Source organism: Arachis hypogaea, chromosome 1 (assembly GCF_003086295.3).
Source record: "Arachis hypogaea cultivar Tifrunner chromosome 1, arahy.Tifrunner.gnm2.J5K5, whole genome shotgun sequence".
In the NCBI taxonomy this organism is placed as follows: Eukaryota; Viridiplantae; Streptophyta; class Magnoliopsida; order Fabales; family Fabaceae; genus Arachis; species Arachis hypogaea.
Genome location: NC_092036.1, coordinates 38,414,281 through 38,431,513, shown reverse-complemented (window position 1 = coordinate 38,431,513; position 17,233 = coordinate 38,414,281). Strand labels below are relative to the sequence as shown.

The 17,233-nt window shown below is 36.8% G+C and overlaps 1 long non-coding RNA gene across 1 annotated transcript; it reads right to left on the bottom strand.

Moving 5' to 3' along the window:
* Positions 1–208: 208 nt before the first annotated feature.
* Positions 209–1,617, bottom strand: LOC140183941 (uncharacterized). Its single transcript, XR_011880522.1, has 3 exons — positions 1,302–1,617; positions 993–1,151; positions 209–437 (listed from the first exon to the last, which is right to left on the bottom strand). It is a non-coding gene; the product is annotated as an uncharacterized lncRNA (long non-coding RNA).
* Between the last annotated feature and the right edge of the window lie 15,616 nt (positions 1,618–17,233).

The window sequence follows — 17,233 nt, the reverse complement described above, 5'->3', positions numbered from 1 at the left end:
ATTTTGTCACTATTATTTTTTTACTTACTTATATACAAATTGTACTAAAAATACATTTTTTTTTTACTTTCAAAATACCTTATCTTAAGAACCTAAAAAAAATAATGGATAAAATGAAATAGAAATAATAGTAATAAGCATATATAAAATTCAGTTTTCATCCTTCAAGTATTCATTATGATAATGTAATATTTTACATTTGTGTGGATTCATAAAATATAATTTGTGTCTTTATCATATCATGGTACACAATAAAAAACCACAAGACTATGTAATTTGTGTTATTGAAATTTAAAATCTGAAAATTAGTTCTTGTGTTGCACCCTCCCACTCCCTGAACTAGCATAGAGATCAATAATAACATTGATAATGGACGGTTTTGAGTCGAGAAGAATTTTTAATATATGCAACCATCCTGAACCTCACTTTTTCCAAACCTATATAAAAATCACCAATTCAGTAAATTAAATAATAAACTTAAATTCATAGTCATGATTCATGAACCTAGAAACAATAATCTAACAATGCCTTATCTAATAGCAAATATACTTTGAAATGGTCTTTAAAGACCCATTTTGAAGTCAAAAATGATATTCAAGGATCAATCTGATTAAAACTGCTATATCATGTTATATTCAATTCAAAAATCAACTTAAATAGACCTGTTACATTCAATAAAATACAAGACTAAGGAGAAAACACAAAAAGTTAAGATTCAAGCAGAAGAACATCAATGTTTCTTTTTCTTTCAGGACCTTTGGTATACCATGATTTTACATAGTCTCCATAAACAAGATATATGGCTCTGAAGGCCTGAACTAGCATGATGTGCACAAGCATTGACATGTTTTTATTTCCTGCAAGTGGTAACTATAGATTTATATCCCTGACAAATTCAACTATAACCACTGCCATAACATTATTATTTCATCTTATGATCCCAAGAAAGTTTTTTCTTTTTATACTTAAATATTATAACTAAAATCACAAACCAGAGGTTGAGCACCATCTTCAAGATTTTTAGCAAGGGTATGATGGTAGGTCAAGTGGTGCCACACCATCTGATACTCTCTAGCGGTGAAAATGCCAATTGATGTATTTTTCACCAACTCATTCCAAACAATCTTTGCGTGAGGATAGTGCGCAAGTTCCTGAAGCAAAGTTAACACCGTCGTTGCATCATACTTGCTAGATAAAATCAGATGAAGAAAATCTCCAATCATGCTCAAACTTCACCGCAAAAATCACTAAAATAACAATATAAAATAAAATAATCAAAATAAAGAAATAAATAATAATACCTTTCTAGGAGCTTTGCTGAGTCTTGTTCCGTGAAAAGTACCTTCCTGGACTTCTTCGGCATTGAAATGTGCGGAAAGAAGATGAATCCTAAAACCCTATTACTGTGAAAAAAGAAGAAGAAGAAAGAGGAGAGAATAGTGGTGTGGTGAGGGAAGAACCGCAGAGAGAGGTTGTAAAAAGAAGCGGAGGGAAGGAGAGTGTGTCAGAGTGAGACCGTTAAGGAGCTGGAGCTCACACGCCCCTATTGTTTGGGTTTATATATAAATTGCAAACAACGAAATTCAGAAAGAGCTCCATGAAGAGGTTAGGACTAAGGATACGTGAGTGTGGAAGTGAGAAGGATTTTTTTGAAATTTTAAAATATAAGAGTGTCTGCTATCCTAAAAGAGAGAATATTCATTTTTTTAAGAGAATATTCTGTTATTTTAGACGTTTTTGTCACGGTAGGGATTTAATTGAAAAGAAAAATAACGTATGGGGACCCAATTAAAAGGAAAAAAAGTATAGGGACCTAATTAAAAATTTCGCGAAACTATAGGGACCAATAAAATAATTAAACTTTTTTTATTATACAATAAAAAAATTTAAGTTACAATTATATTATTAAACATATATCTAATATAAATTTTTTTATAATGATACGTTAAAAAAAATTTATATTAAAAAAGAAAGGAGTATAAACCAATTATTTATCAGTAACATCAAAGGAACACCTTTTTATATAATTTAATTAATATATCTTAAAATTATTTAATAATTTTATATCACTATTGTTACTAAGATAATTTAAAAATAATTGTTTATTTTTAATAATTGATTAATAAGTTACAAATAAATAATTTTATTAATAATATAATTTTAAGATATCTTAAAATTATTGGTTTATTTTTAGATAAATAATCATTTGTAATAAAATTATTTATGACACTAATGGAAGGTTTATTGAATCAAAATTAAAAAAAAAATAAATTATTATTAATTAAATAAATATATAAGAGTTCTATCCATATTATTACTATTCGATTTATTATTTAAATTAGTTTCACTTTAATTAGGAGTATCTAAATATTTAAAAAATTTATTATTAGCATAGATATAATATATGTTGAGAACTCAAGAGTATATTCGGTAGATAAATTACAAATAAATAGTACTAAGAGTATATTAACAAAGATATATTATAGAAATAATTTAAATTAAATGACAAACTAAATTGTAAAAAAAAGGTTAAAAATTATATACAAGAATTATTCACTAAGTTTTTTTTTGTTACAGAAAATTAATAACAAATATATTATTAAACATTGAACATATATATATTTTTTTATAATAATACAGTTATAACAATTTGATATCTGTACAATATTATATTAAAAAATTATTAAATTCTCTAATAATTAAGATTATAATTAGGTCAAGTATATTAACACAATATAATAATATCTATAATAATATTATTTAGGCCAATAATAAAAAAATTATTTATTTAAAATTTTTACAAAAAATAAATTATTATTAATTAAATAAATATAAATTTACAGAATTTTTACCCATATTTGCACCATTCGGTATATTACTTGAACCAGCTCTGCTATTATTATGAGTTCTGTATATTTAGAAAATTTATTATTAAGATAAAAATAATGTAACTTGATAATTTAAGGGTACACTCAAGAGATAAACTATACATAATTAGTACTAAGAATACAGTAATATAGATCATAAAAGATATTTCATATTAAATGATAAACTAACAGCATAAATTTATAAATGAAAAGTATAATATAGAGTACTACCTGATACAGAATATTGATGAGTGGGTATATGTGTGATATCTTGTAATGGATGGTCTTGTCATGTTAGTTTGACCACTCGATGTATCGATTTATTTTTCTCGTCTAATAATCTCTCAGTAACTGGCGCGCCTTCTGTAACACCCTCCCATACAGAGTCTTATGCTTAAGTCATAATTCAGAGATTACAAGGTATTACGACCTCTAAAAATAAAAAATTTAGTACGTATAGTAGTATGAATGATTGATTATAACTAGGAGCCTTTGTGGAAAAAAGGGGTAAATAAAACTCGCAACTTGAAAGTGAAACACTCCGATTGATAACGTAACAAACAAGGATAAATCAACGCGAGATTATATATATACAAAAGAGTGTCAAAAATAGGAATATCAAGACTCAAAATCCGGCTGCGAAGATAACCGGTCCGAGCATAGCAATATATACATATGATAAAATAAGGACAACCTCAAAGGAAACCAAAGGGACACAACTACAGAAACCTATCTTCCAAAATCTGCCATAAGAGGAGTCATCACAGTTTGTATTATTTAATGGAGATAAAAGTATCTAAGCAAAACATATAAACCAAAAAAGAGTCCCGAAAACAAGAGATCTTCGCAAATCCAGAAGTCTCCAGCATGTCTCAGCGAGAAACCTCACGTCTTGCATCTGAAAACCACAAAATCCGCATAGGTGAGAACCAGAGGTCCCCAGCATGGTAACAGCTTCCACATATATAATACATAATAATATAGGAAAGTCAAAGGCAATTCTACAACTTTCCCCAGATAATTCAAAGCTTATAAACAGGTTAAACCATAAAGGGAATCTGACTAAAGATTCTTCAGTCTAAATAATACTTCCCTTTCCAATTCTTACAAACCTCCCAACCACCAGCAGGAGTATAATATAGCAAACACAGTTATATCAGACAAGAGATATACAAACAAGAACAAGTAAGGCATTTAGACAAATAGCAGGTAATATGCAGTCAAATAGGCAAATCTCAATCAATTCACATAGTATGCATATGATGAATGCTTGTTCCTAGTGGCTGATAATATCATCTGTCGGTTATAGAGCCAACCCGACAAGTCCTGGTAGCTAACCATTGGACTGTCCCTCTGTCGTGTCTCCCCAACTCGAGTTATATTCAATATAAACTTGATCATAATCATGATCCATATCCATCACCCTCACTGGTGAATATTTACGGGGGTGAGCTCATCCGGGGCTTTCACAGTGCCCGGCCACCCTGACGATATAGGGTCAAAAGAGTTTCGAGTCTCAACCTGGAGCACGTGGTGGCTAGCCACTGCTTCCTCCCAGGGAAACTCTCATCTCCAACAATGGAAGTGCAACATTCACAATTCATTCAACAGCATATATGCATTTATACTTAGCCATAATCATGGCTCCGCCGTAACACGGCAATAATCTAGCCATCCGGCTCACGGTTAAATCCATAACCAGCCAGTTCATTAACAGTTACGGCCCTTCGGCCCATGGCATAACAAGCACTTCCACCGCCATCCTCCACATCTCACATAATCATCTTTGATCCTCATTGATCATTCATTTTTCCCTTGCTTCACTCGCAAGTTACCACATTCCCTAGCCCCTTTTCTCATTCCTAGACATATCATAATGATTTAAGACATAAGTGGTGAGATCGGAGGCTTAGAAGTATGAAATTTGGCTTTTAAAACTCAAAAATCAACTTTGGGATGAAAACAGGGTCACGCGTACGCGCACTCCACGCGCACGCGTGGATGGCCACAAAACTCATCGACGCGTATGCGTCATGCACGCTAACGCGTGGATTGAAAAAAAGCCAAGCGACGCGCACGCGTCAGCCACGCATACGCGTGGGTGTTCTCGTGCCCCAGGCACAAATCTGGCACCGTTCTGGCACAACTCTCTGGAAAATGGCTGGGCATTGGGTGCAGCACATCAGCGCGCCCGCGCACACCACGCGCATGCGTAGATGGCACATTCTAGAAGAACGGCGCGTACACGCCAAGTGCGCCTACGCGCGGAGGGTCATTCTGCTAAAAAATTTCTAAGTTAAAAGCTGCGGAATTTACAGATTCAACCACCAATCTTCCAACGAACAATAACTTTCTCATTTTAAATCGTTTTCACCCGTTCTTCGAACGACATGGGCATCCCAGACCCAATTTCATTTCTAAACAGATTTGGCACAAAACAGAGATCCGTAGTCCAAGTTATGTCCCGTCAAAGTATGCCAAAAAACTGTGCTATTTGCAAAACAAGCCACTTTCATCTCTTTTCAAAATCAATCAAAACAGTCCAATTTCATCCCTTTTCTTTGAAATCAATCAAAATATATCAAATTCAACATCAAGCCTCCTCAACTCACACATTGACACTTTACCACAATTCACCAAAATAACTATCCCATCATTTTAACCCACTTCACCCAAGTGGCTCAAACTCGAACACATTGACATATCATATACTCTTTCTCATGCCAATTGTCAACAACACCAATTCCAATTAACCATCATTGTACATAATCAATATCATACTCACCATCAACATGGTTTCACCCACAATTCAACCATAATCAATCATCAAGCATATATCGCAACATGCATATTTCTCATACAACATACCATCAAGGCATCAATAATCATCATCACATATATGACCACATCATATTTTTCAACCATTCAACAATATCAACAATTCAATGCCTATCTTAGGGCCTCTAGCCTAAGTATTTCCTACCACATTACATATTAGATACGAGAAACCGAGACCATACGTTAGCCGATTTCCCAAGCTCAACCGGAGCACTTCCAAACCACTTTCCCTCAAGCTCTCAAGGCCTCAACACTTCCAAGAGCAGATTTTTCACCACCAAATTCCTTTTCAAGCTTTTCAATATCACCAATCAAGCTCCAATATTCACACATACACAACCTAAGCCACAATCATCATACCCATACACAACATCTCAATACCCAAACATCATAGAACAACAAATTACACTAGGTTTGAGAATCTTACCACACCCAATGTCCAAAGAGACAAGATTAACCTTTTCCTTCAAGAGAGTTGGGTCCTAAAACATCAAAGAGCCCAAAATCTCAACATTTTTTCTCATGAAACTCGAAATCAAAGCTGGAAATTCGAAGAGCAAAACATGGCTTACCTCAAGATTAATTGTATAGGTTTTTAGAGCTCTTCATGGTGAACGCGTGGCCGCAAACGGTGCGGCAATCGAAGCTCTAGATCAAAAGTTATGGTGGTTTGAAGATCAAGGGAGAGATAGAACTTGAGAGAGTGTTCTTCCCCCCTCCATCTCAATTTTCAGCATGTGAGTGTATAGTGAGGAGAGAGAAAGTGCTGAAATGAGTGTTTTAGGGTTTAGTTATATTGGGCCAAGGGCCCACTTTGGGTCCGGTTGGCCCAGTTTGACCCGTTCGGTCCAATCTTGGTATGAATTCTATAAAATTGGTATCGAAATTCTCGTCTCAATCTCCTCTATCACATATAGCCATAAAAATCACATTTTGGGCTTTCTAGAATAAATTCTCATTTATGGGTTAATTAGCCGTTAATTAATCGGGTTTTACATTCTACCCACCTAATTGAGAATTTTGCCCACAAAATTCAAATGCAATTACCTGAGAATAAGTGCGGATAATCCGTTCGCATTTACGACTCAAGTTCCCAAGTGTGTTCCTCAACACCGCCTCGACTCCATGCCACTTTGACTAATGAAACCTCTTTTCCACGCAATCATTTGATACTAGTATCATCAATTCTGACCGGAGCCACTAAAAGCGTCAAATCTTCTCTTAACTGAACCGATTCAGGTTCTAACACATGGCTAGCATCAGGAGTGTACTTCCAAAGTTGCAACACGTGAAACACGTCGTGCAGGTTTGAAAGATGAGGTGGTAGAGCCATCCAATACGCCACCGGTCCAACCCTCTTTAGGATTTGAAATGGACCAATGTATCGAGGATTCAACTTCTTTGCTTTAATCACCCTACCTACTCCCGTAGTAAAACATGGTCTCCTTCCTCAAATTCTAAGGGCTTTTGCCTCTGATCGGCGTAACTCTTCTGGCGACTCTGCGTCGTAAGCATCCTATCTCGGATTTTCTTGACTTGTTCAGTGGTCTCAGCTATCATTTCTGGCCCCAACAAGCCTTTCTCCCCAGCTTCATACCAACATAGCAGAGATTGACATTTCCTCCCATACAAGGCCTCATACAGAGCCATTCCGATGCTCGCATGATAACTATTATTGTATGCAAACTCCAATAACGGCATATACCGATCCCAACTCGCCGGTTGGTCCAAAACACAAGCTCTCAACATATCCTCTAGTGTTTGAATCGTCCTCTCGGATTGACCATCCGTTTGAGGATGGTAAGCCGTGCTCAAGCTTAGTCAGGTTCCAAAAGCTTTCTGAAATGCACCCCAAAACCTTGAAGTGAAACGAGGATCTCTATCAGAGATTATAGTAGCAGGTACACCATAAAGTCTTACAATCTCCTTTATGTATAACCGTGCTAGCTCCTCAATGTTGTAAGTCATACGAATGGGTAAAAAGTGAGCTGACTTCGTCAATCGGTCCACAATCACCCAGATAGCATCAAAACGAGCCCTAGTCCTTGGTAATCCTGACACAAAGTCCATTGCAATACTTTCCCACTTCCATTGTGGAATCTCTAAAGGTTGCAACATCCTAGCAGGTCTTTGATGTTCAATCTTTACCTTTTGACAAGTTAAGCACCTTGAAACATATTCCGCCACATCATTTTTCATACCCGGCCACCAAAACATCGCCTTTAAATCATGGTACATCTTAATACTTCCCGGGTGAATGGAGAATCCCCTTTTGTGTGCCTCTTTTAAGATATCCTGCCTCAAAGTGCCAACATCTGGCACAATGATCCTACCCTTGAATCTTCATAACCCATTTTTCTCTTCTGACACTCTCCACTGTTTTCCTTGCTCAATGGCCGGTAACACTTTTGATAATGCGTCATCATTCTCATTAGCCTTCAGAAGCTCGGACTTAAAGTCACTCGAGATCTGTAATCGACTCAAACACAGAGTCCCAGACACTTCTTGGACACCAATTTTTAGACTCTCGAACTTCTTGAACAACTTCTCTTCTTGAAGTGTCATCCAAGCGGCATACAGCGACTTTCAACTCAATGCATCTGGCACTACATTCGCCTTTCCCGGATGGTAATTCAACTCAAAGTCGTAGTCCTTCAACAATTCCATCCACCTTCTCTGCCTCATATTAAGCTCTTTCTGATCAAAGAGGTGCTTCAAGCTCTTATGATCAGAGAAAACTTGGAACTTAACCCCATAGAGGTAATGCCTCCACACCTTTAACGCAAACACGACTGCAGCAAGCTCCAAATCGTGCGTAGGATAATTAACTTCATGCGGTCTCAACTGCCGTGAGGCATACGCCACCACATTATGATGCTGCATCAGCACGCACCCTAGACCCTTCAGTGAGGCATCATAGTACACCTCAAATGGCTCGTTCGGCTCAGATAACACTAACACAGATGCAGTGGTCAACTTTTTCTTCAATGTCTAAAAGCTCTCATCGCACTCAGGAGTCCAAACAAACAGAGTGTCTTTGCGGGTTAACTTTGTCAATGGCAAAGCTATCTGTGAAAAGCCCTTGATAAACCTTCAATAATAGCCAGCTAAGCCCAGAAAACTCCTTATCTCCGTTATGGTGGCTAGTTGCTTCCAATCCATCATAGCCTCCACCTTAGTTGGATCTATGGCTATTCCCTTTTTACTCACCACGTGGCCCAAAAACTTCACCTCACTCTTCCAAAACTCACACTTAGACAGTTTTGCATAGAATTTCTTCTTCTTTAGAATCTGCAACACGGTCCTCAAGTGTTCCGCATGCTCTTCCTCAGTCTTGGAATAGATCAGTATGTCATCAATGAAGACAACAACGAATTTCTCTAGAAACGGACGGAAAACTCTATTCATGTAATCCATAAACACTGCAGGAGCGTTCGTCAATCCAAAAGACATTACAGTGTACTCGTAATGACCATAACGAGTTCTGAAAGCGGTCTTAGGGATATCCTCACCCCTCACCCTTATCTGGTGATAACCAGATCGCAAATCGATCTTGGAGAAAACCCCCGCTCCTTGTAACTGATCCATGAGATCATCAATTCTCGGCAATGGGTACTTATTCTTTATTGTGACCTTGTTTAGCTGCCTGTAATCCACACAGAGCCGCATACTCCCATCTTTCTTCTTTACCAGTAGCACTGGTGCATCCCACGGAGAGACACTTGGTCGTATAAAATTCTTTCCCAACAAATCCTCTAACTGAGACTTTAGCTTGTCCATCTCTAACGGTGACATCCTATAAGGAGCACTTGAGATTGGTCCTGTCCCAAGCACCAATTCAATAGTAAACTCGACCTCTCGGTTAAGTGAAAACTCGTCAATATCATCGGGAAACACTTCCAGAAACTCACACACAATCGGAATCTGTTCCAACCTTTGATCATCACCCGAAACACTCGCGGTTAACAACAAGATACCCTGACATTCGGTTCCGGAACAGTTCACCGCCATCGAATTCAAGTAATAATTATTCACCACGACCGGCCCTTCTGTATCCTCCGGCATAAAGTACACCGACTTAGTAGAACAATCATGCAAGACATGGTTCTCAGATAACCAGTCCAATCCCAAGATAAGATCAAGACCGATCATCGGCAAGCAGACTAAATTATGAACAAAATCACGCTGCTTGAATCTAAAGGAAACTTTCGGGCATCCTAGCCTAGTTACCATGTCTTCATGGGTAGCATTATACACTTTTAGGTCATAACCTAAGGTTACAATCTTCAATCCTAACTCATGGGCTTTCTCAAATGCAATGAATGAATGCGATGCTCCCGAATCAAATAAAGCATTTAAAGTTTGACCAGCCATTTCACAGTTACCTCGAATGAGTGTCTCGGATCCCTCGGCACCTATAGCTGAGGTGGTGAACACCCGACCAATCTGTTGTGCCTTTCCAGCACCTTGTTTCTGCTTTTCCGGACAGTTGGCGGCTTTATGCCCCGCCTTTCCACAATTGTAGCACAAGCCCCATCCGGCCTTGCACGGGGTTCCCGGATGGTGACTCCCACACCTAGTACAAGCTTGCTCATTCTGAGGCTGCTTCCCATACATTTTTCCTTGGTAGTAGTTGTTGTTGGGCCTCCTGGAAGAGCCCCCCCTCTTGAAGGGCGGACCTCTAGGTGCAAAGCTCTTCCCTCGGTTCTGTGGGAATGAACCTTTGTGACTCCCTATCTCAGTAGCTGCCTTCTTCACACACTCCTCAGCAACTCTGCACTTGTTCACCAACTTGGAGAAAGTTCTGATCTCCATTGGTCCTACTGAACTGAAAATATCACTTCGGAGTCCTCCTTCATACTTATCACACTTCCATTCCTCATATTCCACCGGAGTCCCTTGGCACATACGAGAGAACCTGAACAGCTCTTCAAACTTATCAGTATACTCTGATACGGACATGGTACCCTGCTTCAGCTGTAGTAACTCAAGTTCCTTAGCCGTCCTAGCAGAAGTCGGAAAGTACTTCTTATAGAACTCCTCTTGGAAGACATTCCAGGTGATATAATCATCACCCTGCTGCAGAAGACGTCGGATACCTTACCACCAATGCGACGCTTCACTGGTGAGCATATAGGTAGCAAACTCGACACGCTGTCCTTCAGGTACCACTTGTGCTTGCAGTGCTCGCTCTATAGCCTGAAGCCATGTATTGGCTTCAGTCGGGCTAGTAGTTCCCTTGAACTTAGGTGGATTAACCTTCAAGAAGTTTGCCAGTGTCATCGGGCCCTGAGCTCCACCTCCATCATTACCATGGTTGTTCATCTATTGGCCAAGAGCCGCAACAGTGGCTTGCATAGCAACAGCCATGTTTTCCAATGCCGTCATAAAGTTCACCGGGTTGTTAGGGTTATTCTCCGGTGCACGAACATTAGTACGACCTCTACCACGGCCTCTACCGCATCCACGAGGTGCCATCTGATTCCTATACACACCAAACAATCGATATTAAGTTGATCAGTCTCAATATCGGAAGTCTAGTACTCCAAGGTCCCAAATGCATGCTCATGAACGTTTATGCCAATTATATCAAGCAGATATACTAACAGCACATAACACACACACAGAGAATGCACAGAAGCATAGTCAGTCCGTCCCTCAGGCTCTACAGGAACGAACTGCTCTGATACCATAATGTAACACCCTCCTATACAAAGTCTTATGCTTAAGTCATAATTCAGAGATTACAAGGTATTACGACCTCTAAAAATAAAAATTTAGTACGTATAGTAGTATGAATGATTGATTATAACTAGGAGCCTTTGTAGAAAAAGGGGTAAACAAAAATCGCAACTCGAAAGTGCAACACTCCGATTGATAACGTAACGAACAAGGATAAATCAACGCGAGATTATATATATACAAAAGAGTGTCAAAAATAGGAATATCAAGACTCAAAATCCGGCCGCGAAAATAATTGGTCCGAGCATAGCAATATATACATATGATAAAATAAGGACAACCCTAAAGGAAACCCAAAGGGACACAACTACAGAAACCTATTCTCCAAAATCTCCCATAAGAAGAGTCATCACAGTTTATATTATTTAATGGAGATAAAAGTATCTAAGCAAAACATATAAACCAAAATAGAGTCCCGAAAACAAGAGATCTTTGCAAATCCAGAAGTCTTCAGCATGTCTCAGCAAGAAACCTCACGTCCTACATCTGAAAACCACAAAATCCGCATGGGTGAGAACCAGAGGTCCCCAGCATGGTAACAGCTTCCACATATATAATACATAATAATATAGGAAAGCCGAAGGCAATCCTAGAACTTCCCCCAGATAATTCAAAGCTTATAAACAGGTTAAACCATAAAGGGCATCTAACTAAAGATTCTTCAGTCTAAATAATACTTCCCTTTCCAATTCCTTCAAACCTCCCAACCACCAACAGGAGTATAATATAGCAAACACAGTTATATCAGACAAGAGATATACAAACAGGAACAAGTAAGGCATTTAGACAAATAGCAGGTAATATGCAGTCAAATAGGCAAATCTCAATCAATTCACATAGTATGCATATGATGAATGCCTGTCCCTAGTGGCTGATGATATCATCTGTCGGTTATAGAGCCAACCCGACAAGTCCTGGTAGCTAACCATTGGACTGTCCCTCTGTCGTGTCTCCCCAACTCGAGTTATACTCAATATAAACTTGATCATAATCATGATCTATATCCATCACCCTCACTGGTGAATATTTACGGGGGTGAGCTCATCCGGGGCTTTCACAGTGCCCGGCCACCCTGATGACATAGGGTCAAAAGAGCTTCGAGTCTCAACCTAGAGCACGTGGTGGCTAGCCACTGCTTCCTCCCAAGGAAACTCTCATCTCCTACAGTGGAAGTGCAACATTCACAATTCATTCAACATCATATATGCATTTATACTTAGTCATAATCATGGCTCCGCCGTAACACGGCAATAATCTAGCCATCCAGCTAACGGTTAAATCCATAACCAGCCAATTCATTAACAATTACGGCCCTTCGGCCCATGGCATAACAAGCACTTCCACCGCCATCCTCCGCATCTCACATAATCATCTTTGATCCTCATTGATCATTCATTTTTCCCTTGCTTCACTCGCAAGTTACCACATTCCCTAACCCCTTTTCTCATTGCTAGACATATCATAATGATTTAAGACATAAGTGGTGAGATCGGAGGCTTAGAAGTATGAAATTTGGCTTTTAAAACTCAAAAATCAACTTTGGGATGAAAACAGGGCCACGCGTACGCGCACTCCACGCGCACGCATGGATGGCCACAAAACTCATCGACGCGTATGCGTCATGCACGCTAACGCGTGGATTGAAAAATAGCCACGCGACGCACACGCGTCAGCCACGCGACGCGCACGCGTCAGCCACGCGTACGCGTGGGTGTTCTTGTGCCCCAGGCACAAATATGGCACCGTTCTGGCACAACTCTCTGGAAAATGGCTGGGCATTGGGTGCAGCACATCAGCGCGCCCGCGCACACCACGCGCACGCGTAGATGGCGCATTCTAAAAGAACGGCGCGTACGCGCCAAGTGCACCTACGCGCGGGGGGTCATTCTACTAAAAAATTTCTAACTTAAAAGCTGTAGAATTCACAGATTCAACCCTCAATCTTCCAACGAACATAACTTTCTCATTTTAAATCGTTTTTCACCCGTTCTTCGAACGGCATGGACATCCCGGACCCAATTTCATTTCTAAATAGATTTGGCACAAAACAGAGATTCGTAGTCCAAGTTATGTCCTGCCAAAGTATGCCCAAAAACCATGCTTTTCATACAAAACCACAAAGTGCCATTTGCAAAACAAGCCATTTTCAGCTCTTTTCAAAATCAATCAAAACATGCCAATTTCATCCCTTTTCTTTGAAATCAATCAAAATATATCAAATTCAACATCAAGCCTCCTCAATTCACACATTGACACTTTACCACAATTCACCAAAATCACTATCCCATCATTTTAACCCACTTCACCCAAGTGGCTCAAACTCAAACACATTGACATATCATATACTCTTCCTCATGCCAATTGTCAACAACACCAATTCCAATTAACCATCATTGTACATAATCAATATCATACTCACCATCAACATGGTTTCACCCACAATTCAACCATAATCAATCATCAAGCATATATCGCAACATGCATATTTCTCATACAACATACCATCAAGGCATCAATAATCATCATCACATATATGACCACATCATATATTTCAACCATTCAACAACATCAACAATTCAATGCCTATCTTAGGGCCTCTAGCCTAAATATTTCCTACCACATTACATATTAGATACGAGAAACCGAAGATCATACCTTAGCCGATTTCCCAAACTCAACCGGAGCACTTCCAAACCACTTTCCCTCAAGCTCTCAAGGCCTCAACACTTTCAAGAACAGATTTTTCACCATCAAATCCCTTTTCAATCTTTTCAATATCACCAATCAAGCTCCAATATTCACACATACACAACCTAAGCCACAATCATCATACCCATACACAACATCTCAATACTCAAACATCATAGAACAATAAATTACACTAGATTTGAGAATCTTACCACACCCAAGATTCAAAGAGACAAGATTAACCTTCTCCTTCAAGAGAGTTGGGTCCTAAAACATCAAAGAGCCCAAAATCTCAACATTTTTTCTCATGAAACTCGAAATCATAGCTGAAAATTCGAAGAGCAAAACGTGGCTTACCTCAAGATTAATTGTATGAGTTTTGTAAAGCTCTCCGCGGTGATCACGTGGCCACAAACGATGCGGCAATCAGAGCTCTAGATCAAAAGTTATGGTGGTTTGAAGATCAAGGGAGAGATAGAACTTGAGAGAGTGTTCTTCCCCCCTCCATCTCAATTTTCAGCGTGTGAGTGTATAGTGAGGAGAGAGAGAGTGCTGAAACGAGTGTTTTAGGGTTTAGTTATGTTTGGTCAAGGGCTCACTTTGGGTCTGGTTGGCTCGGTTTGGCCCGTTCGGTCCAATCTTAGTCCGAATTCTATAAATTGGTACCGAAATTCTCGTCTCAATATTCTCTATCACATATAGTCATAAAAATCACATTTTGGACTTTCTAGAATAAATTCTTATATATGGGTTAATTAGCCGTTAATTAACCGGGTTTTACACCTTCTGGCGAGGTGTTGCTGCCTCTATTTTTTGCTCATATTTTGTCTTCATTGCCTGGCATAATCTTGCCAATTCAGTCGTTCACTTCCACGTGAATCTTTCATTAGTATGTTGTTAACTGTAATTAATCAAAGAAACATATAAATATAGTTTTACACTTTTGTTTAACGACGAAAAGCAAATTATAGTAGGTTTTACGTTATATTTAGGTGAAGTGAGAAGGATACAAGAAAAAATGGATGAGAAAAGAAGAAAGTTTTTTCTATTATGCAGTAACCAGTGATGTGAAGTGATAGAGATTAGAAACGGATATCCTATTAGTTTAGTCAGTGAGATAATTATAGATGAAGAGCTTGTTTGGGTGAGTTTTTAAGAAAAGATCTTTTGTCGAGTTATCTTTTTTTAAAAGATCTTATAGAGAAGTAAAAGTAATTTTATGTTTGGATATCTCATGTAAAAAGGTCTTTTTATCTATCAATTATGTTTGGGTATAACAATTTAAAAGTACTTTTTTGTTTATTTATTACATGAAAAACATCTTTTTTTAAGGAAAAAAGATCTTTTAAAAAAAGATGTAAATTACAGCTTCTCAAAAAAGATCTTTTTTTATTTTACTAGTGCTTTTACTTTTACTACTAAAAATTTGCCAAACACATTAAAAAATAAAAAAAAATTATTGAAAAAATATCTTTTTTTTAACAAAATAATGGCACCTAAATATACACGAAGATGGAGTAGTAAAAATTCTGTAACTGACCTATACTAGAGTATTTTGTAGTAACCAGTAATGTAAAATGAGAGAGATTAAGGAGAGAAACTGATATCCTATTAGTTCAATCAATAAAATAATTATAGAAGTTACATTCACGTATAGCATAAGAGAGTATAGCATAAGAGAACGTGAATGAAATTGAAACAGTGAGAATTCTATAACTAATATATATTGATGGAATAAGTTATTAAAAAGGATAAAAATTAAAAAAAAATTTGAATACCAAAATAAGTTTTACTATTATATATTGTTATAGTTTATAGTATATTGTTATAGATATATTAGTTTTGTGAGATTTTTATCTCATGAATTTTATTTGTAACTAAAGGACCAAATCCTGAACCTTCCACCTGAAGGAATGCAACTTGGACATATCCTTTAGTAAAATAGATTATGTTTCTAATCTATTTGCTTTAAGTATGATTAATAGTAACATATATCGTTATATCAGTTTGTTATTATTTGTCAAATATTTTAATACTAATTATTTTAATATGTATTAGTGAAAATCTTATTTCTATGTATATGGACAAACTTGTTTTTCAAAATTTATTGCATTGAATGTTTCAAAACTAAGTTCTTTTTCTATTTTAAAATTTAAATTTTTATGTTATTCGGTCTTTTTTTTGTATCACTATAATTTTGATCGTCAAATTCAATGATTATAATCAATGCTTTTAAAATTGTAATTCGAATATAAATGGTTAAATGCATTTAAATTGAGTATCACCATAAAGCACAGTAAAAACTAAAAAGCTAGTTGAATTTAATTTTTCTAAAGTTTTAATAACATATCAACTTTTAATTTGTAAGTAAATTTTAATTTAGTTTTTAAAATTTTAATTGTCTCTATTTAATCTCTAAATTTTACGAATATAATTTATATTTGTTCCAAAAATAATTTTTGACTTATAAATGTTAATGAAATGCTGACATAGACAGTCAGATGTCATATTTGATTCTGTAAAATAACATCAATTTAATTTTACATTCAAATAGCTCAAAAACATTATAAATAGTATTTATTGAAATTTTACCTCTTAATATAAGTAATACAATATCATTTTTGGACTATTTGAGCTTCAAAATCAAAACTATATCACTTTATAAATTTTAACATGATATTTGATTGTTTATGTCAGTGTTTTATTAATGTTTGAGCGTTGAAAATTGTCTTAAGAATTAATGTGACTCATATTTACAAAGTTTAAGGATTAAATATAAGCAATTGAAATTTTAGAGACTAAATTAAGATTTTAATATAAATTTAAGAATTAAATTAAGTATTAACTTTTTATTTATTAATGGTTTATTATTTATTGCTAGTTCATTTTTAGTCCCGTTTAATTTTAATGGGTAATTTGAGTTTCAATAATATAATTTGATTGTCTATTGAGAAGGACTTAGTGGATAATTTGAGCTTCAATAATATAATTTGATTCCTTAATTAAAGTCAAGTAAAGTTACGGGTGGTAATGGATGGGTAGGGGCGGGTTTTGCTATATCTAATTCCGCTCTATCTTATAATAACTCGCATTAAATT